Raw genomic sequence first — 22,212 nt, 5'->3', positions numbered from 1 at the left:
CTCCTAATTTACATTTGGGGTGCAGCACTGAGGCATTGGGGTGTCTATAGCAGTGAGTGTAACACATATAACAATAACCTGTCCCCCTCTCCACCCCAGAATTCCTGTATCTCACCTCCAGCCCAAACACCTGTATCCAATCATCTCCTAATTTACATTTGGGGTGCAGCACTGCGGCATTGGGGTGTCTATAGCAGTGAGCAGTGAGTGTAACACACATAACAATAACCTGTCCCCTCTCCACCCCAGAATTCCTGTATCTCACCTCCAGCCCAAACACCTGTATCCAATCATCTGCTTCTAATTTACATTTGGGGTGCAGCACTGAGGCATTGGGGTGTCTATAGCAGTGATTGTAACACATCTAACAATAACCTGCCCCCCTCTCCACCCCAGAATTCCTGTATCTCACCTCCAGCCCAAACACCTGTATCCAATCATATCCTTCTAATTTACATATGGGGTGCAGCACTGAGGCATTGGAGTGTATCTGCAATATCTGGGAATCACAGCTGTGGAGTCAGTAAAAACAATCACCTGAATCAAACTCGGACTGGATGTGTATGCACATCAATACCAATCGCAGTATGTTTTGTATTTACGTGCATACACGTCACTACCGCCAAGGAGGATAAGAGTATGACAATCACCACCCTCTCTGGGTACCCGAGTGGAGTCGGGTTTGTGCCTCTCCCACCTGCTTCCAGTGGTTGGCGGCTCCCTGTGCAGCTCCCCTTTGTGAGTGTTCATTTCACCTAATTTCCATCTTTCTATACTTTGTGAGCTAGTGCACCATTTAGGCTCCTGTTGTCTCTCTGTGTTTACTTCCCAGGGTGCATTGCTCACCCTTCCACACAGTCCTGCAAAGGTGGAATTTGATTGGTCCATTTTCAAGCTGCATACATTTGCATATAACATTTGCATAAACCTGCAGCAACACAGAATTATTTGCATCTCATTGACAATCCCGACCAGTGACACAGCTACTCGTTGGGCTTTATTCTTACCACAGAGATGCTATTACATTTATAGTAAAGGATTTGTAATACAGAACAAACAAAACGTTACAGTGATTTGCAAATAATAATAATGAAACATCCATCACACTATATCATATAAACATTATACACACAAGTTTCTTCTATAGATCAGCTGGATGTACATCCCACATAGAAACAGAGGTTAGAACATTTTATATATAAGCCAGGCCGGGTTTTGGATGGAAATAAAATGATAAGTTTAGCGCCAGAGGTTTTGTTCACCCCCATAACAGGGAGAGTTGTCTGTTGCTGTGAGTGTCACTACATAAAGGCTTCATATAAGCAGCACTGTACTTCCCATAGGCATATATTTTTCCATATGGGGAACACCTGCAGTGCCAGGAGGGCTGGTCCCCTATGGGAGATTTTTATCCGATATCTTCAGAATGGTAGTGTGGCGTTAGATTGTAGCTGTAGACAGACACAAAAAAAAAATACCACAGAAAAAAATACAGAGAGAAATTAACCAAAAAAATGATCCATACCTTAACAAAGGAAACCGATGGGGTGGAGTAAATAAGTAGTTACAACAAAGCTTAGATCCACATTTGTGGCAGTTTAGAATGCAGAGATGTTATTATATATAAAAGATTCCTGTGTACACATCACCCATACAGTCAGTCACATATATGTATCTGGTGTTAAGAATATGGCGACTGCTTTACTGCTGCAGCAAAAGTAACTTGTTGTTTGATTGGTTTATTGTTTCATGTTTGTGGACTAAGCACAGCTATTACTGTATATTTCAGATTTTTGTGAGCTATCTGCGACACAGAATATTGTATCACATTATTTCTTTTAATTAAAGTATCCATTTATTAGGAGTCGGAATCAGTGCATTTGTGGACAACTCCGACTCCAGGTACCAAAATACTTCTCCAACTCCACAGCCGTGCTGCTGGGAATACATCTGACTAATAATACCTTATCTTTTCCTGCTCCCATATTTATACTGTAGTATTATCATGTAAAATAGTAGCCAATCTTCCTCTGTGAGGGCGTAACAATATAGATCTATAACGTTACCCCTACAATTATGTAGAGAAATCAGGAGATCCCTGGAAGATCCCGTCACAGTCGCAGTGATCCAATCTCTCTGAATATCAGTCCTGTGTGTGTCCAGCGTAACATTGCTGGGAGATAAATCCCTCTCTTCTTATCTTACTGGACTTTGTGCATTCAGCTCAAATCCCTTCATGTTTCCTGATTATAAAAAGACACAGAGAGACAGAGAGAGGGAAATCTCCTTTCCTGAGGTCAGTCTGGATGACGGGGATCATTTAATATTCCCAGATAATAGCATTTTGTTTTATGTACTTTTCAGGAGAGCTGTGACTGCAGATTCTGCATCATTTGCATAAAAAAGCACCTGGTTTATTAACCCTTACAATTAAAAATATAAAACATGAACTCAGGCAAGTTCTCTCTCAGGTTAGTACTATATGTACCCATGTTTATCTCCTCATGTCACCTCCATTCAGCTTTACCAAACCAATAAACTGAGTAGCATGAAAGTGTCCTCAGGACTCCGTGTTGAAATATTTCTATGAGCACTTTGCAAGAGACAAAAATAAAAGCATTGTAAAAGACCACTTATGGCCAAAACATTTCCCACACTAAACACAAATATACAACAAGCAGTGATTTCCAAACAACAACATTTCCCATACACAACACATGCTTAGGGCTTGTCAGCAGTGTGAGATATCTCATGACTGACAAGGCTTTCTTTACGCCCAAAACATTTCCCACACTCAGCACAAGAATAGGGTTTCTCACCAGTGTGAGACTTCTCATGTCTGACAAGCTGTGATTTCTGTACAAAACATTTCCCACACTCAGCACATGAATAGGGCTTCTCACCAGTGTGAGATCTCTCATGACTGACAAGCTGTGATTTCTCTACAAAACATTTCCCACACTCAGCACATGAATAGGGCTTCTCACCAGTGTGAGATCTCTCATGCCTGACAAGATGTGATTTACGTGCAAAACATTTCCCACACTCAGCACATGAGAAGGGTTTCTCACCAGTGTGAGACATCTCATGCCTGACAAGATTTGTTATCTGTACAAAACATTTCCCACACTCAGAGCATGAATAAGGCTTCTCGCCAGTGTGAGATCTCTTATGTTTGATAAGGATTGATTTAGAGCCAAAACATTTCCCACACTCAGGACATGTATAGGGCTTCTCACCAGTGTGAGATCTCTCATGATGTATAAAGCCATCTTTAGATGCAAAACATTTCCCACAGTCTATACAGGAATAGGGCTTCTCACCAGTGTGAGATCTCTCATGAATAACAAGAACTGATTTTTGAATAAAACATTTCCCACACTCAGCACAGGAAAAGGGCTTCTCACCAGTGTGAGATCTCTTGTGTATGACAAGATGCGATATCTGTACAAAACATTTCCCACACTCAGCACATGAATAGGGCTTCTCTCCAGTGTGAGATCTCTCATGTCTGGCAAGATGCGATATCTGAACAAAACATTTCCCACACATGGAACAGGAATAAGACCCTCCAGCAGGGGGAGAGCTGTGCTGGGTATGAGGCCCCTCAGGGTTAGACAGGTGAGGGGAGTCTGGGGGAATATTTGGGGTAACCAGGATATCTGCAGGAGACTCTTGTCCAGTGACATCATCATCCGTTGTACAGTCTGTGGATACAGAGAGGCGAGTCTCTGAGAGGTTCCTGATGCCGGGACTCCGCACTGCAAATAGAGAAACATCATCACTTCCTGTTAGAGAATTCTGAGGGGAGGAACAATTATCATTAGCGATGGTCAGTGAGCTGCTAAGAATTCCAAGTTGAGGCAAAGTTTATGCAGTTTGAAAATGGACCAGATGAAGCAGATGCATAATTTTGCATATAATTAGCATACAATTTGCACCAGCTCAGAGCAAGGCCTGGAAACCACTGGCAGCAATTTTCTAAGCACTTGTGATTTGTGAAGCTCTTGCTAATGTAATGCTATGGGGGATAAAACAACAAATCCCATCCCCCACGTGTGATCACACACATAGTATTACATTATCAAGGGCTTCTCATCACAAGTGCTTAGTGGGTCCCAGGCCTTACAGTAACAGTAAGAGCTGCGTAGGTAACCCCCACTGTGTTTTCACTTCACAATGATGTTTGAGCGGCTTTACAATGTTTTTATCCTAATTGAATTAAATATTATGTTTTATTACTAGTTTTCCTCTAATTAAAGTTATATACGTAGATCCATATTAATAAGGTGTGTGTATAGAGGAAGTTAGACACTCAGACGACAATACTGAGGTCACCACAAGGTGCCATTTCCCTGCTGTGGCACCTACTGTTAGCTGGGAAGTGTAAGCGATGGGGGAGATGGATGTCACATGGGTGCCCACAAGAGAGGAACAGAAGGAGGAGCAATCAGAGGGAGAGACAGAGCCTTGGAAAGGGAGGATAAGAGTGAGAAGCAGGGAGAGGTTGCAGGGGACAGGAGGCAAACAGGAAAGTGTGAAGTCACCTGGGGTCAGCCAGACACATTGCCCAGTCACTCCTACTGGTACCAGAGCATCAGTACAAGGCTCTGCAGTGTGGGCTTATTTCTGTGTGTCTGCCTGATACAGTACAGAAGCCAAATGCATCCTGTGTCACAAGAGACTTAGTCGTGGGAAGAAGAAACACTTCAATGAGTATATAATTTTTATTTAGGTAGCACAACGTCGTAGTGGTTAGCGCTGTCGCCTTGCAGCACTGGGTCCCTGGTTCAAATCCCAGCCAGTTCAACATCTGCAAGGAGTTTGTATGTTCTCCCCGTGGCTGCATGGGTTTCCTCCGGGCACCCCAAAAACATACAGATATGTTAGTTAGCTTCTCCCTAAATTGGCCCTAGACTACAATACATGTACTGTACAAAACATACATAAACATATGACTATGGTAGGGATTAGATTGTAAGCCCCTCTGAGGCACAGTTAGTGACAAGACAATATATACTCTGTACAGCGCTGCGGAAGATGATGGCGCTATATAAATACTAAATATTCATAATAATAAATAATAATAATAATAATAATAATAATGTAGATGAGGATTGGGAAGATGCCCTTGATGCTGTGAAAAAGGTATCCCCCTATGTTCATGGTAGAATCATGCAATTATATATTCTCCAGCAGGCCTATCTGACCCCGAACAGGCTAGTTAAATATAACTCCATGGCCACTGATGTCTGTCCCAAATATCTCCCGCACCCCCCTTTTTTCATCTTATTAAGGATTACCCCGTGATAATAGATGACTGGAAACAACTTACAAAATTCTTGCATGACAAGGTTCCCTATGAACGCTGATCCAATTGTATGCATTTCGGGTGTCATACATGATGAGGGTTTGGCAACTCCCCGTAAATCCTTTTTGTCAGGAGTGCTGATCATGGCCAGGCAAGAGGCGGCAAGCAGATAGATGGCTTGTGCCCTCGCCACTAACCTTTCAAAACTGGGTTAAAAGAGTAGACAGCTCATTTCCTTATAAAAAAAAAAACAAGTGTGTGTAGATAGAAGGCCATCAAGAACTCTAGTATGGGATAGATGGAAGGAGCGCCAATAATACCCCAAAACACAGGTTGTGTATTTTACCCTGCCAGCCTATGGGATGCCTCTGCTAGCTCTCAGCCTTACATACCTGACGGACTGACATCCCACTGCTATGCTAATGACACTCAACTATATCTTTCCTTCAAGCCTGGGGTGACAGACCCAACTCCCAACAATAAACACCTGCCTAGCTGAACTACAGCAATGGATGAGTGACAACTGGCTGAGACTAAATGCAGATAAAACTTAAGTCCTTCTAATCGGAGGGAAGCGAATGACAACAAAAACAACTTCTCCTGAAGTCTTCACCACTGGGAATAGGAGGCACAGATCTACACAGCTCTGAGCATGTGCGTAGCCTGGAAGTTCTAATTGATGGGGATTTAAACTTCAGAACCCACATCTCTGCTGTGGTAAAATCATCCTATTTTCACTTGAAGAACATTGCAAAAATCAAGCACTTCATCCCCACAGATCTGTCAACCTTAGTTCATGCCTTCCTTACATCCCGACTGGACTAGTGCAATGTTCTCTACACCAGCCTTCCAAAAAAAGGACTTGTACCGCCTACAGCTGATACAGAATACTGCTGCCAGACTGTTAACCAACCCCATCACTGCCACATAACACCAGTCCTGCACTCCCTTCACTGGCTACCTATAGAATGGAGGGACCTATTCCAGATTGGCCTACTGACATTTAAATCACTACATAATCTGGCCCTGGATATATGAAAGAAATGTTACAGCTGTGTAGCAATCCCCGCAATCTCAGATCCACACGTTCTAATAATCTAGTCATACCCAGAGTTCACCTGGAAACTTTTGGTCCCAGAGCCTTCTGTCATGCCTCTCCTACATTATGGAAATCCTTACCTCAGCAGATCAGGACAGCTCCATCTCTGGACGTGTTTCAATCCAGACTGAAAACCCACCTGTTCAGTCTGGCATTTGCAGAAATATAATTTCTGTTGTGTCAATACTTCATCCTACTGCCAATTTCTGAATCTGAGAGAGCCTAAGCGCTTTGCGTGCTATGGGAGAAAAGCTCTATAGAAATGTTATTATTATTATTGTTATTGTTAGCTTTCAGTATGTAAGTACCTTGTAATCATGGTTAACATGCTTCCCAGCTGGCAATAGATTATTTCATGCATAGCAGACACAATCCCCTTTCCAGTAATGCCAAGATACCAGCCTGTTGCTGTCTAGCAGATTTTTTTTTATATCTTCTAACATGTGACAAACTGGCTAACATGCTTAATTGAACTGTGTACGTTTTTATGTTTTTAGCCCCACAAATGGATTTGATTTGTGTATACCTGTGTATAACTGTACACACCTTTTTTTCTTTCACTTAATAAAAACGCTATTGTTTAAAAAAAAAAATAAAAAAAAAAAAATCAGCATTTACCTGCCTAAACATTTTAAATTGCTGCCACTGACTGAGAGGCTTGACAAATTTGGGATTACCTGCCTAATAAATTTGTGGTTGCAGCCACTGTCTGAGGTGCCTGAAAAATTGGGCATTTACCTGCCTAAATATTTTTTTAGGCCTCTCAGACAGTGGCTGCCACTAAAAATGTTTTGGCAAGTAAATAGTATGGCTTATTTAACCACCCTGGCGTTCTATTAAGATCGCCAGGGCGGCTGCGGGAGGTTTTTTTTTTAATAAAAAAAAAACTATTTCATGCAGCCAACTGAAAGTTGGTTGCATGAAAGCCCACTAGAGGGCGCTCGACGCATTCTTCTGATTGCCGCCGGCAATCAGAAGTAACAAGGAAGGCTGCAATGAGCAGCCTTCCTGGTTTGGCTTTCCTCGTCGCCATGGTGACGAGCGGAGTGACGTCATGGACGTCAGCCGACGTCAGCCGCCTCCGATCCAGCCCTTAGCGCTGGCCGGAACTATTTGTTCCGGCTGCGCAGGGCTCGGGTGGCTGGGGGGACCCTCTTTCGCCGCTGCAGGCGGCGGATCGCTGCGCTGCGGTGGCGATCAGGTAGCACATGCGGCTGGCAAAGTGCCGGCTGCGCGTGCTGCTTTTTATTTGATCAAAATTGGCACAGCAGGGCCTGAGCGGCACCCTCTGAGCTGAGCTCGTCCATACCGCTAAGATGGTTAACATTTATTGACATTAACGCAACATGGATCTCACAGGGATGCAGCACGGGCGTGTAATTGCCATTCCTCATGCAACTCAAGTATACGCCAAATCAGGCGCCGATGTTCACTTTAATACAAATTAGCAGCAAGCCAGGGCCAAAGGGGAAAATGGGGCACCCGGGTACAACACCCTTCTCCAGGCCTTATTAATACAGGTGTATCGACAAATACACATGGTAAGTGTCTGCAAACCACGCTGCCTACTGCACTTACCACATTTCAGCCCACGTCTTACATCTATTTTCAAAACTGAGTTTTACCTACACTCTGCACAGGATTCCTGTGTATTAAAGTGACACTGAAAGAAAACAAAACTTATGAGATAATGAAATGTATGTGTAGTACGGATAATTAAAAGTACATTAGTAGCAAAGAAAAGAGTATCATCATTTTATTTTTAGTTATATAGCTTTTCTCTAAAGAGAGTCTGAAGCATTTCAAAATACCTGTTTTTATGCTGCAGGCCTCTTTATCATCATAGCTCAAGCTGATTCGCCGTGGGGACGCGGCAGAACAAGGTCTTAATCCCCCTGAAATAGCCGGGGAAAGATTTCGGGCTCCTTCCGGGTAGAGACAGAGCTTTGTGCAGTAGCTCTGCATCTACTCGCATCAATCTGCACTGATCGCCGCCTCTCCCCGCCCCTCTCAGTCTTCTTTCACTGAGAGGGGAGAGGCGGCGATCAGCGCAGACTGACTGTACTGGAGGCAGAGCTACAGCGCAAAGCTCCGCCTCTCCCCGCCTCTCTCAGTCTTCTTTCACTGAGAGGGGAGAGGCGGAGATCAACGCAGACTGACTGTACTGGAGGCAGAGCTACAGCGCAAAGCTCCGCCTCTCTCAATCTTCTTTCACTGAGAGGGGAGAGGCGGCGATCAGCCAGACTGACTGTACTGGAGGCAGAGCTGCAGCGCAAAGCTCCGCCTCTCCCAGTCTTCTTTCACTGAGAGGGGAGAGGCGGAGATCAGCGTGGACTGACTGTACTGGAGGCAGAGCTACAGCGCAAAGCTCCGCCTCTCCCCGCCCCTCTCAGTCTTCTTTCACTGAGAGGGGAGAGGCGGCGATCAGCCAGATTGACTGTACTGGAGGCAGAGCTACAGCGCAAAGCTCCGCCTCTCCCCGCCTCTCTCAGTCTTTTATCACTGAGAGGGGAGAGGCGGAGATCAGCGCGGACTGACTGTACTGGAGGCAGAGCTACAGCGCAAAGCTCCGCCTCTCCCCGCCCCTCTCAGTCTTCTTTCACTGAGAGGGGAGAGGCGGAGATCAGCGCGGACTGACTGTACTGGAGGCAGAGCTACAGCACAAAGCTCCGCCTCTCCCCGCCCCTCTCAGTCTTCTATCACTGAGAGGGGAGAGGCGGCGATCAGCCAGACTGACTGTACTGGAGGCAGAGCTACAGCGCAAAGCTCCGCCTCTCCCCGCCCCTCTCAGTCCTCTTTCACTGAGAGGGGAGAGGCGGCGATCAGCCAGACTGACTGTACTGGAGGCAGAGCTACAGCGCAAAGCTCCGCCTCTCTCCACCTCTCTCAGTCTTCTTTCACTGAGAGGGGAGAGGCGGCGATCAGCGCAGACTGACTGTACTGGAGGCAGAGCTACAGCGCAAAGCTCCGCCTCTCCCCGCCTCTCTCAGTCTTCTTTCACTGAAATGGGAGAGGCGGAGATCAGCGCAGACTGACTGTACTGGAGGCAGAGCTACAGCGCAAAGCTCCGCCTCTCCCCGCCTCTCTCAGTCTTCTTTCACTGAGAGGGGAGAGGCGGCGATCAGCCAGACTGACTGTACTGGGGGCAGAGCTACAGCGCAAAGCTCCGCCTCTCACTGTTCCTCTCAGTCTTCTTTCACTGAGAGGGGAGAGGCGGAGATCAGCGCGGACTGACAGTACTGGAGGCAGAGCTACAGCGCAAAGCTCCACCTCTCCCCGCCCCTCTCAGTCTTCTTTCACTGAGAGGGGAGAGGCGGCGATCAGCCAGACTGACTGTACTGGAGGCAGAGCTACAGCGCAAAGCTCCGCCTCTCCCCACCCCTCTCAGTCTTCTATCACTGAGAGGGGAGAGGCGGCGATCAGCCAGACTGACTGTACTGGAGGCAGAGCTACAGCGCAAAGCTCCACCTCTCCCCGCCTCTCTCAGTCTTCTTTCACTGAGAGGGGAGAGGCGGCGATCAGCCAGACTGACTGTACTGGAGGCAGAGCTACAGCGCAAAGCTCCACCTCGCCCCGCCACTCTCAGTCTTCTTTCACTGAGAGGGGAGAGGCGGAGATCAGCGCAGACTGACTGTACTGGAGGCAGAGCTACAGCGCAAAGCTCCGCCTCTCCCCACCCCTCTCAGTCTTTTATCACTGAGAGGGGAGAGGCGGCGATCAGCCAGACTGACTGTACTGGAGGCAGAGCTACAGCGCAAAGCTCCGCCTCTCCCCGCCCCTCTCAGTCTTCTTTCACTGAGAGGGGAGAGGCGGAGATCAGCGCGGACTGACAGTACTGGAGGCAGAGCTACAGCGCAAAGCTCCGCCTCTCCACGCCCCTCAGTCTTCTTTCACTGAGAGGGGAGAGGCGGAGATCAGCGCAGACTGACTGTACTGGAGGCGGAGCTACAGCGCAAAGCTCCGCCTCCCCGGCAGCACAATCCGCGACATGGAAAGCCGTGGAATTTTGCCCCGGGATTTGGGGGGTATAAGGCCCTCGTTCTGCTGAGACCCCGCGGCGAATCAGCTTGGGTTCTATTGATGAAGAAGCCTGCAGCATAAAAAGAGGTATTTTGAAAGGCTTCAGTCTCTCTTTATAACATTGCATCGTTCTGTCTTTCACTGAGAGGGGAGAGGCGGCGATCAGCCAGACTGACTGTACTGGAGGCAGAGCTACAGCGTAAAGCTCCGCCTCTCCCCGACTCTGTCAGTCTTCTTTGACTGAGAGGGGAGAGGCGGAGATCAGCGCGGACTGACTGTACTGGAGGCATAGCTACAGCGCAAAGCTCCGCCTCTCAACGTTCCTCTCAGTCTTCTTTCACTGAGAGGGAAGAGGCGCGATCAGCCAGACTGACTGTACTGGAGGCAGAGCTACAGCGCAAAGCTCCGCCTCTCCCCGCCCCTCTCAGTCTTCTTTCACTGAGAGGGGAGAGGCTGAGATCAGCGCGGACTGACTGTACTGGAGGCAAAGCTACAGCGCAAAGCTCCGCCTCTCCCCGCCCCTCTCAGTCTTCTTTCACTGAGAGGGGAGAGGCGGCGATCAGCCAGACTGACTGTACTGGAGGCAGAGCTACAGCGCAAAGCTCCGCCTCTTCCTGCCTCTCTCAGTCTTCTTTCACTGAGAGGGGAGAGGCGGAGATCAGCGCAGACTGACTGTACTGGAGGCAGAGCTACAGCGCAAAGCTCCACCTCTCCCCGCCCCTCTCAGTCTTCTTTCACTGAGAGGGGAGAGGCGGCTATCAGCGCAGACTGACTGTACTGGAGGCAGAGCTACAGCGCAAAGCTCCGCCTCTCCCCGCCTCTCTCAGTCTTCTATCACTGAGAGGGGAGAGGCGGCGATCAGCCAGACTGACTGTACTGGAGGCAGAGCTCCGCCTCTCCCCGCCCCTCTCAGTCTTCTTTCACTGAGAGGGGAGAGGCGGAGATCAGCGCGGACTGACTGTACTGGAGGCAGAGCTACAGCGCAAAGCTCCGCCTCTCCCCGCCCCTCTCAGTCTTCTTTCACTGAGAGGGGAGAGGCGGAGATCAGCCAGACTGACTGTACTGGAGGCAGAGCTACAGCGCAAAGCTCCGCCTCTCCCCGCCCCTCTCAGTCTTTTTTCACTGAGAGGGGAGAGGCGGCGATCAGCCAGACTGACTGTACTGGAGGCAGAGCTACAGCGCAAAGCTCCGCCTCTCCCCGCCTCTCTCAGTCTTCTTTCACTGAGAGGGGAGAGGCGGCGATCAGCCAGACTGACTGTACTGGAGGCAGAGCTACAGCGCAAAGCTCCACCTCTCCCCGCCCCTCTCAGTCTTCTTTCACTGAGAGGGGAGAGGCGGCGATCAGCCAGACTGACTGTACTGGAGGCAGAGCTACAGCGCAAAGCTCCACCTATCCCCGCCCCTCTCAGTCTTCTTTCACTGAGAGGGGAGAGGCGGAGATCAGCGCAGACTGACTGTACTGGAGGCAGAGCTACAGCGCAAAGCTCCGCCTCTCCCCGCCCCTCTCAGTCTTTTATCACTGAGAGGGGAGAGGCGGCGATCAGCCAGACTGACTGTACTGGAGGCAGAACAACAGCGCAAAGCTCCGCCTCTCCCCGCCCCTCTCAGTCTTCTATCACTGAGAGGGGAGAGGCGGCGATCAGCGCAGACTGACTATACTGGAGGCAGAGCTACAGCGCAAAGCTCCGCCTCTCCCCGCCCCTCTCAGTCTTCTTTCACTGAGAGGGGAGAGGCGGAGATCAGCGCGGACTGACAGTACTGGAGGCAGAGCTACAGCGCAAAGCTCCGCCTCTCCCCGCCCCTCTCAGTCTTCTTTCACTGAGAGGGGAGAGGCGGCGATCAGCCAGACTGACTGTACTGGAGGCAGAGCTACAGCGCAAAGCTCCGCCTCTCCCCGCCTCTCTCAGTCTTCTTTCACTGAGAGGGGAGAGGCGGCGATCAGCCAGACTGACTGTACTGGAGGCAGAGCTACAGCGCAAAGCTCCACCTCTCCCCGCCCCTCTCAGTCTTCTTTCACTGAGAGGGGAGAGGCGGCGATCAGCCAGACTGACTGTACTGGAGGCAGAGCTACAGCGCAAAGCTCCACCTATCCCCGCCCCTCTCAGTCTTTTATCACTGAGAGGGGAGAGGCGGCGATCAGCCAGACTGACTGTACTGGAGGCAGAGCTACAGCGCAAAGCTCCGCCTCTCCCCGCCCCTCTCAGTCTTTTATCACTGAGAGGGGAGAGGCGGCGATCAGCCAGACTGACTGTACTGGAGGCAGAACAACAGCGCAAAGCTCCGCCTCTCCCCGCCCCTCTCAGTCTTCTATCACTGAGAGGGGAGAGGCGGCGATCAGCGCAGACTGACTATACTGGAGGCAGAGCTACAGCGCAAAGCTCCGCCTCTCCCCGCCCCTCTCAGTCTTCTTTCACTGAGAGGGGAGAGGCGGAGATCAGCGCGGACTGACAGTACTGGAGGCAGAGCTACAGCGCAAAGCTCCGCCTCTCCACGCCCCTCAGTCTTCTTTCATTGAGAGAGGAGAGGCGGAGATCAGCGCGGACTGACTGTACTGGAGGCGGAGCTACAGCGCAAAGCTCCGCCTCCCCGGCAGCACAATCCGCGACATGGAAAGCCATGGAATTTTGCCCCAGGAATTGGGGGGTATAAGGCCCTCGTTCTGCTGAGACCCCGCGGCGAATCAGCTTGGGTTCTATTGATGAAGAAGCCTGCAGCATAAAAAGAGGTATTTTGAAAGGCTTCAGTCTCTCTTTATAACATTGCATCGTTCTGTCATATTTGAAATTACAAACCACACTCTGTATTTCAAACTATAAAACAAAGCGGAGCTAATGATCCTCTGAACTCCCTGGCAGTAAAACCTAATCTGAAGCTGTGTCTCGCTTTCTATTTGATGTATAAGTGCCTCAGAAAACAGGACTGTATTTCACCCAGTGGGTCTGAGAGCTCACAGCAGCTCTTCTGCATAGATAACAACTGAAGTTTCTTAACTCATCCTGTACTGGAAACAATAGGAGACTATCTTTGCTACTAATGTTCTTTTTCTTTGCTGTACTACACATAAAATTCATTATATCATAATTTTTTTTCATTTCAGGTTCCCTTTAACTACCATTGAACATCAGCACATTCTATTAGTGATTATCCAGTCATTGCAGCAATTGCAGCTAGTGACTTACATTCACCCGCACAAAGGGAAAGCCATCTGACCTGCATCATCCTGCATAAGATTTACACTAAATGTGCAACGACTACAAACTGCTAAACTACTTTCAAGCACATTTAATGGTTGATGATTGTTTCACAGAAGCCTGCAGAGTTTATTAGCAGGTTAAATGCATCATTTTGTTTATAAGTAGGTTAATGACATATTTTTGCTTTTCATTTTTTGCTTTTTACTATTTGCTATTTTTGCACACTTTTTCAGGACCCTCCCAGTTCATTTTGTCACTGCAGCGAGTGGAGGTGTCCGTGGTCTGAATGCGTGAGTGACTGTAGGTACGTACCGATATATACTATTGTCTATTTTAGGGTTGCCGCGATATACCGGTATTACGATATATCGCGGTTTCATTGTGCACGGTAACCGTACCGTGCACAATCTCGTTTTACCGGTTTTAGGGGCGGGGCGATCGGGAGGGCGGGGCGACGTAGCGGCGGGGATGCGACGCAGCGACGAGCGCACGAACAGCGGCGGGGATACAAATACTCACTTGCGAGAAGCCAGCTGCGTCCTTCACGATGCACCCGGGCTTCATTGTCCTTCCTGTTCTTGCATCACATTTCCTTGAAACAGCGCCCCCTGGGTGCTATTACAAGCTGATGCAAGAACATGAAGTACAATGAAAGCCCGTACATCGGTGAAGGACCTGGCTGCTGGCATGTGAGTATTTATCCCTGCTGCTGCTTCCCCTCTCCCTCCCCCCGGCTCTCTGTGCTGCAGCCACCTGCTTCTGGCTACACCCATCTCTGGCTACCTATGCTGCGGGCACCTTCTACTGAGTACACCCATCCCTGGCTACCTATGCTGCGAGCACCTAGTCCTGGCTACACTTAACCCTGGCTACCTATCCTGCGAGCACTGACTATTGACTACACCTGTCCCTTGCTACCTATCCTGCGAGCACCTACTACTGGCTACACCTAACCCTGGCTACCTATCCTGCGAGCACCTACTACTGACTACACCTATCCCTGGCTACCTATTCTGCAAGCACCTACTACTGGCTACACCTAACCCTGGCTACCTATCCTGCGAGCACCTACTACTGACTACACCCTGTCCCTGGCTACCTATGCTGCGAGCACCTTCTACTGACTACACCTATCTCTGGCTACCTATGCTGCGCACACCTACTACTGACTACACCTGTCACTGGCTACCTATGCTGCAAGCACCTACTACTGGCTACACCCATCACTGGCTACCTATGCTGCGAGCACCTACTACTGGCAACACTTGTCCCTGGCTACGTATGCTCTGAGCACCTACTACTGACTACACCTATCACTGACTACCTATACTGCGGCTACCTATACTGCGGTCACCTATTACTGGCTACACCTATCCCTGGCTACCTATGCTGCGGCCACCTATCCCTGGCTACACCTATCCCTGGCTACCTATGCTGCGGCCACCTAGTACTAGCTACACCTATCCCTGGATACCTATGCTGCGGCCACCTAGTACTAGCTACACCAATCCCTGGCTACCTATGCTGCGGCCACCTAGTACTAGCTACACCTATCCCTGGCTATCTATGCTGCGGCCACCTACTACTGGCTTCAGGGGGAAAGGGGGGGGGCCCGGGTCTAAATAATAGTACAATACCGTAATACCGTCATACCGTGGTATTTTTTTTGACGGTTATCATACCGTGGAATTTCATACCGTTACAACCCTAGTCTATTTATTCACGTATTCTTGTTACTGCACATTTTATTTTGATGAATTGCTACATAGCGGTGTTTTAAATGCACTTAGCACTTTTTTGATTATTACACGACATTGTTTATCTTTGTAAGAGAGGTGGATACTCTTATTTTCAAACTAGCTGGTTGTTAAATTTACTATTTACTGGTGCAACACTGATCCAGGGCTGTGGAGTAGTTACAAAAATCCACCGACTCCGACTCCTCAGTTTAGGATTCCACCGACTCCGACTCCTCGACTCCGACTCCTCTAATTTGCATATTAAAATCTTGTTGATTGAAAGTATGTAACATGAAATTCGTCTCTTTACTGCCAACGCTTAGGAATTTTAAAAGTCAACTGAAGTGAGAAGGATATGGAGACTGCCATATTTATTCCCTTTAGACTAAAACTAGTCCTTGGTAAGAGTACTTGTAAAAGGTACAGGCCGGAACAAAGAACATCTATCAGGCCCTAGGCAATGTAACTGTGGGCACATGTAAGAGTGATGTGCAGTTACTCTGCAGGGGAATGAGGAGATTCTTCCTCTATTACACATTCTTCATGCACAATCTGAACAAGGTTTATGGGTGACAGACAACACCTCTCTGTTCAATGTGCACAACATTCTCAGTGGATTCCCTGCAGCTCTGTGGAGAGTGCATATGTAGAGTATAGTACTACTGTGTAACAAAGTAAACCTGAGACAGATGAAATTAAAGTTTTATACATACCTGGGGCTTCCTCCAGCCCCCTTCAGGCTAATCAGTCCCTCGCTGTCCTCCTTCGCCACCTGGATCTTCTGCTATGAGTCCAGGTACTTGAGCCAGTCTGGTGTAGTGCGCATGCACACACTCCGCTGCCGGGGGCGTACTACACCTGTGCAGAATGCTCCTGGCTGTGAAAGCGGCACGTAGCCAGACTGCTCTGACTGGCTGAATTACCGGGACTCATAGCAGAAGTTCCAGGTGGTGAAGGAGGACAACGAGGGACTGATTAGCCTGAAGGGGGTTGGAAGAAGCCCCAGGTATGTATAACACTCTTCTTTTCATCCGTCTCAGGTACCCTTTAATTTGTAGTCACCAAACCAAATTTTAACAACATATCAAATTATTTGATTTTATGAGCAAAGAGAGTGAGTACATTTCCATAAACCAGCATCAATGCAGAATTATTTCCATCTCATTGACCATCTCTATTAGTGACACGGCTACACATCAGGCTTTATTCTTACAGCATAGACGTTATTTAGTATATATAATAGATTCCTGTGTACACATCATATATACTGTACAGTCACAATCACTTGTGTATATCTGACTTTAAATATGTATATCTGACTTTAAAAATACGGGGACTGCTTTATTGAAGCAGCACAAGTAATTAATTCTTGTTCTTTGTTCCGGTCTGTACCTTTTACAAGTACTCTTACCAAGGACTAGTTTTAGTCTAAAGGGAATAAATATAGTAGTCTCCATATCCTTCTCACTTCAGTTGTCTTGTAAAATTCCTAAGCGTTGGCAGTTAAGAGACGAATTTCACGTTACATACTGTTAATCAACACAATTGTAATATGCAAATTAGAGGAGTCGGAGTCGAGGAGTCGGAGGAATCCTAAACTAAGGAGTCAGAGTCGGTGGATTTTTGGACCGACTCCACAGCCCTGGTATACACCCTGCATACAGTCTGTGTGTATGATCTATCTGCCTGGTCCTACTGTGCTCTCTGTCACAGGCTCTGCTTCATGCCCATGCAGCTTAGCCATTACTTTAACTAGCCTGTCTGCCTAGTGCTTCAGGCTTAACAGTGGCAGTTGCAGAGTAGTCATTGTAGCTGCAGGGGTTAAGTGTAGTGTAGCTGGGAATGGGGGCAGAAGGTGTTAAGCTGGATTTAGACGGAGCGATCCGGCGGCTCGATTAGCCGCCGGATCGCCTCTGCCGCATCCCCGCCGCGTCCCCACGTGCATCGGATTCGACCCCCCCTCGTCCCCACCGGCGCCGCTTATCTTCTGCTCGATTCCCTGCCATTGTCCGCTCGTGGGGAACGAGCAGGGAATCGGCGGCGGCGAAATCGGACCTGTCGGAACTTATCAATCGAGCCGCATAAGCAGCTCGATTGATAAGACACATCGCGGCGTCTAGAGCGAGCATTAGAGTAGTGCATTGTAGCATAGCTGGTGGGCATCAGGAGTTAGCTTAGTGTGTTATTGATGGGAATCAGAGGTTAGCATTGTGCAGTGGAGTTTAATTGGTGGGGCATCAAGATTCAAGTTAGCATAGTGTAGTGTATTGGTGGATCATCAGGTGTTAGCAGAGTGTAGTTGGAGCAATGTGAACTTAGTGCTAAAGCTTGATTTGAAGAAAATCGTGAAAAAAATCGAAATCGCAATTTTTGAGAGAATTTTTTTTCCCCTAAAATCGTGCAGCCCTAACAAGTAACTAATTTTGATTGGTTTATTTCATTTTTATGGACTAAGCACAGCTATTACTGTATGTATAAATTATTTATGATGACTATTATCTGAGAAATAGAACATTTTATCATATTTTCTATTTTAATTACAGTTTAAATTCATTAGGAGTCGGAGTCGGTGCATTTTTTCCCGACTCCGACTCCAGGCACCCAAAATTGCCCCGACTCCGACTCCACAGCCCTGCACTGATCCTTGCATTCTAACTCCTAATATGGCCAGTCTGTGAGCAGTGACACAGTCATAATAATCAACAAGATATTCAACACTTAATATTGATTACTCACCTGTTCTGCCCTCTGAAAATGGGGTTTTCTCTATATTTGTCTTCATCATGTCACCCGGCTCCATAGACTGCTGATCACTCCTCACATATGTCTCTTCTTCCACTTTAATTGTCCTCATCATGTCCCCCTCCTCCATGGACTGCTGATCATCCTTCACATATGTCATGTCTTCTTCCTCCTTAATGGTCCCCATCATGTCTCCCTTCTCCATAGACTGCTGACCACTCCTCACATACTTCTCTTCTTCTTCTTCTTTAATTGTCCTCATCATGTCACCCTCCTCCATAGACTGCTGACCACTCCTCACATACGTCTCTTCTTCCTCTTTGATTATCCTCATCAGGTCACCCTCCTTCATAGACTGCTGATCACTCCTCGCATACTTCTCTACTTCTTCTTCTTTAATTGTCCTCATCATGTCACCCTTCTCCATAGACTGCTGATCACTCCTCACATACGTCTCTTCTTCCTCTTTGATTATCCTCATCATGTCACCCTCCTTCATAGACTGCTGATCACTCCTCGCATACTTCTCTACTTCTTCTTCTTTAATTGTCCTTATCATGTCACCCTTCTCCATAGACTGCTGATCACTCCTCACATACTTCTCTTCTTCCTCTTTAATTGTCCCCATCATGTCACGCTCCTCCATAGACTGCTGATCACTCCTCACATGCTTCTTTCTCTTTGTCTGTTCTCATCATGTGTTTCTCTTCTACAGACTGCAGAACACTCCTCGGATACCTTCTCTTGTTTTTTGAGCTCAGAACTCAGTTCTGAAATGGATAACAAATTAAAGCTGTAAGATATTAGCAGTAATAAACAGAGCACAGGAAAGAACATAATTTGCTAGGGGGTGATAATATCCCATAAGCTGTGGTCTCCTGCACATTCAGTACCACAGTCCTCTCTCCCAGTGTGCCTTGCTCATCATCTGGTGTTTCTCTCCTCCTCTCCATGCACACATTCCTGGGAGGTTACAGCAGTGCCGGCAGCGGTAGATGGATGAGGATGTGAGGAGAGAACAGCTGGAGACAGAGGAAGATAGGAGCAGAGGCCTGCAGCTAATTAGCTACAAATGATCATTACTTATGGCTCTGGCACCTAATGAACTAGGCAGAGGGAACTGCAGCTCCATATCCTGACCTCACCTGTCCATCACCTACTAACCCCAAACCCTCCAAGAGCAACAAACCTCCCAACTGGGACAGTGCCAATACCAAGACCAAAGCAGCAGAGGCCACCCAACCCCTCCCCAGCTGCAGCCTCCATCTTTTCTGCCTGTCCTACCAGCCAAGCCCCTTGTTACCTGGCTCCACCCCCTAGCTGTGACTCACCAGCCATCATCTTTCTGCATACTCCAACCTCTCCCACTGCGGGACCACCCAACACCAGTGGCTCCTGACTGCACATTGGCTTCTCTCCATCAGAGATACAATGGATATGGTCATCCGGTGGCACTGTCTGATCTGCTGCAACTGGACACAATGGACAGAACCTGATCCATCAGAACATCCCTACCCTGAGACCTCCACTGACCCACAACAACTGTATTGCACAACATATTATTGATCAAATCAAGGAGCAAAAGGTTGCCGGCACTACAAAACCTGTAGCCGTGTCACTGGGAATGGGGATGGACAGATGTTCTAAAGGCCACCTTGATACTATAACAGATACTACGTGCTCATGACTAATTAGCGAAAAATACACATAGGATCAGCATCAAAAAAGAAAAACAGTTGAATCAGGCACTGCAGTGGTTACTGTTTTAATGGTGTTTCAGATTGTGGATAAAATCACCATTGTTATATCAAAATTGTGACATTCAAAAAGGTAGGTGCAAAACATCATCATCTGTAGAAAAAATCGTCATGTGCAAACATATTGTGCATTCAAATAGTTGCAAGAGGAGGATGTCCTACCATATCAAAAGGTGGCGGTGGTGGGTGCAGGGCTCTTCCGAGTGGATCAGCCTCGGAAGAAGCACCGCCGTGCGAAACGGCCGTTAGGCTACCGATTTTGCCCTGCACCCACCACCGCCACCTTTTGATATGGTAGGACATCCTCCTCTTGCAACTATTTGAATGCACAATATGTTTGCACATGACGATTTTTTCTACAGATGATGATGTTTTGCACCTACCTTTTTGAATGTCACAATTTTGATATAACAATGGTGATTTTATCCACAATCTGAAACACCATTAAAACAGTAACCACTGCAGTGCCTGATTCAACTGTTTTTCTTTTTTGATGCACAACATATTATTGGCTGCCGGCCTTAGTGACTGTTGCTATGAACAGCTGCTGGGAAAAGCTATCAGGGAAAATGTCCTCCTTCACAGGGAAGAGAAACAGGCCGGCCTCCCATAGCGGCTGGGATAAACATACAACTCCTATGACTGCAGTAATAAGCACAGGTCCTGAGGAAGCGCTCCTATGTAGAGTGCGAAACAGCTGTTGATGATCTGTTACATGCTTGCCCCTTTCTCTTCTGGCTGACTGTCGTCTAGTTTGTCTGCACCGATTTTAAATGCATTTCAATAAAGGTCTTTTTTTACTGGATGTGCCCGGCCGCTCCTATCTCTACAGTATCTAACTTGGTGGAACTATTTTGGGCCTTGAGCACTCCGGAGTGACCCAGGCTAGTGGTCCTGTGCACCTCGTTTTCTACCTATCTTACAGATGATAACAGGTGTATTTAGCTGCATAATTTATAGCATAAGAAGTAATAGAAATCCAGAGATAAGGTAATACAGAGAGTGTGCATATGTGTGAGGCACCAGCTGGAGGTGGCAGCTGCTCCACGAGGATCTTATGGGCTCAGTATTCCATGGCATACAAGATCAGCCAGTCACAGCTCCACTCCGCACTATTCACAGATTATATTCCTCTCTATGTCTCCATCCCTAAGGGGCAATTATCTAACCTAGTCCAATATATAGATACTTTGTATCATTCTCAGGAATAAAGGCCTACTACCCTAAAGTAAAATTCTACTACTCCCTTCAAGGCGTACATTTAAAAGCACCACATGTTAAAATGGGTGCAATGTTCCCTCCACACCTCTACCTAATACTAACCCTTCACCCTACGTACACCTAATTAGAGTTGGGCGAACTGTTAGCGCAACTGCAGCCGAACTGTTCGGCTGCCCAACCTGTCATGTGGCTGTGGCTCTTACTACTTCCGGGTCGCAATGACCCGGAGTAGTACGTCTGCGCTGGCCCGGCGGAGCGCGTCCTAGATCGCGCTCCCGTTGCCGGGCACTCTCTGCGCATGTGTGTGACGTCATGAGTGACGTCACACACATGCGCAGAGAGTGCCCTGCAACAGGAGCGCGATCTAGGACGCGCTCCGCCGGGCCAGCGCAGACGTACTACTCCGGGTCATTGCGACCCGGAAGTAGTAAGAGCCACAGCCACATGACAGGTTGGGCAGCCGAACAGTTCGGCTGCAGTTGCGCTAACAGTTCGCCCAACTCTACACCTAATACTAACCTCCCTCTACCTATGCATAACACTAACTCCACCCCCCACATAACACTAACATCCCCTCTACTTATGCCTAACACCAACCTCCCCCCTACCTACACCTAATGCTAACTCCCTTCCTACACCGAACACTAACCTCCCCCTACCTACACCTAACACTAACCTCCCCCTTCCTACACCTAACACTAACCTCTTCCTACCTACACCTAACACCAACCTCCCCCCTACCTACACCTAAAACTAACCTCCCTCTACGGACACCTAACACTAACCTCCCTCTACCTACACCTAACACTAACCCGCCCCCCCACACCTTACACTAACTCTTCCCTCCCACCTTCCCTCAACAACACCAACCTCTCCCATACCTACACCTAACACTAACCTCCTCTTCCCTACACCCAACACTAACCCCCCCCCCCCCATTACTTACACCTAACACTAACCTTCCCCTATGCCTAACACTAACCTCCTCCTTCCTACACCTAACACTAACCTCTCCCCACCTAAACCTAACACCAACCTCTCCCTATCTACACCTAACACTAACCTCCCCCCACCTAAACCTAACACTAACCTCTCCCTATCTACACCTAACACTAACCTCCCCTATCAA

The 22,212-nt window shown here is 48.0% G+C and overlaps 1 pseudogene; it reads right to left on the bottom strand.

The window, feature by feature from the left end:
- LOC137537132 (uncharacterized) overlaps positions 1 to 22,212 on the bottom strand; it is a 272,454-nt pseudogene that overhangs the window by 247,333 nt on the left and 2,909 nt on the right.

The sequence above is a fragment of the Hyperolius riggenbachi genome, chromosome 10 (genome assembly GCF_040937935.1).
Source record: "Hyperolius riggenbachi isolate aHypRig1 chromosome 10, aHypRig1.pri, whole genome shotgun sequence".
NCBI classification, from domain to species: Eukaryota; Metazoa; Chordata; class Amphibia; order Anura; family Hyperoliidae; genus Hyperolius; species Hyperolius riggenbachi.
This window is presented reverse-complemented; position numbering and strand designations above follow the sequence as displayed.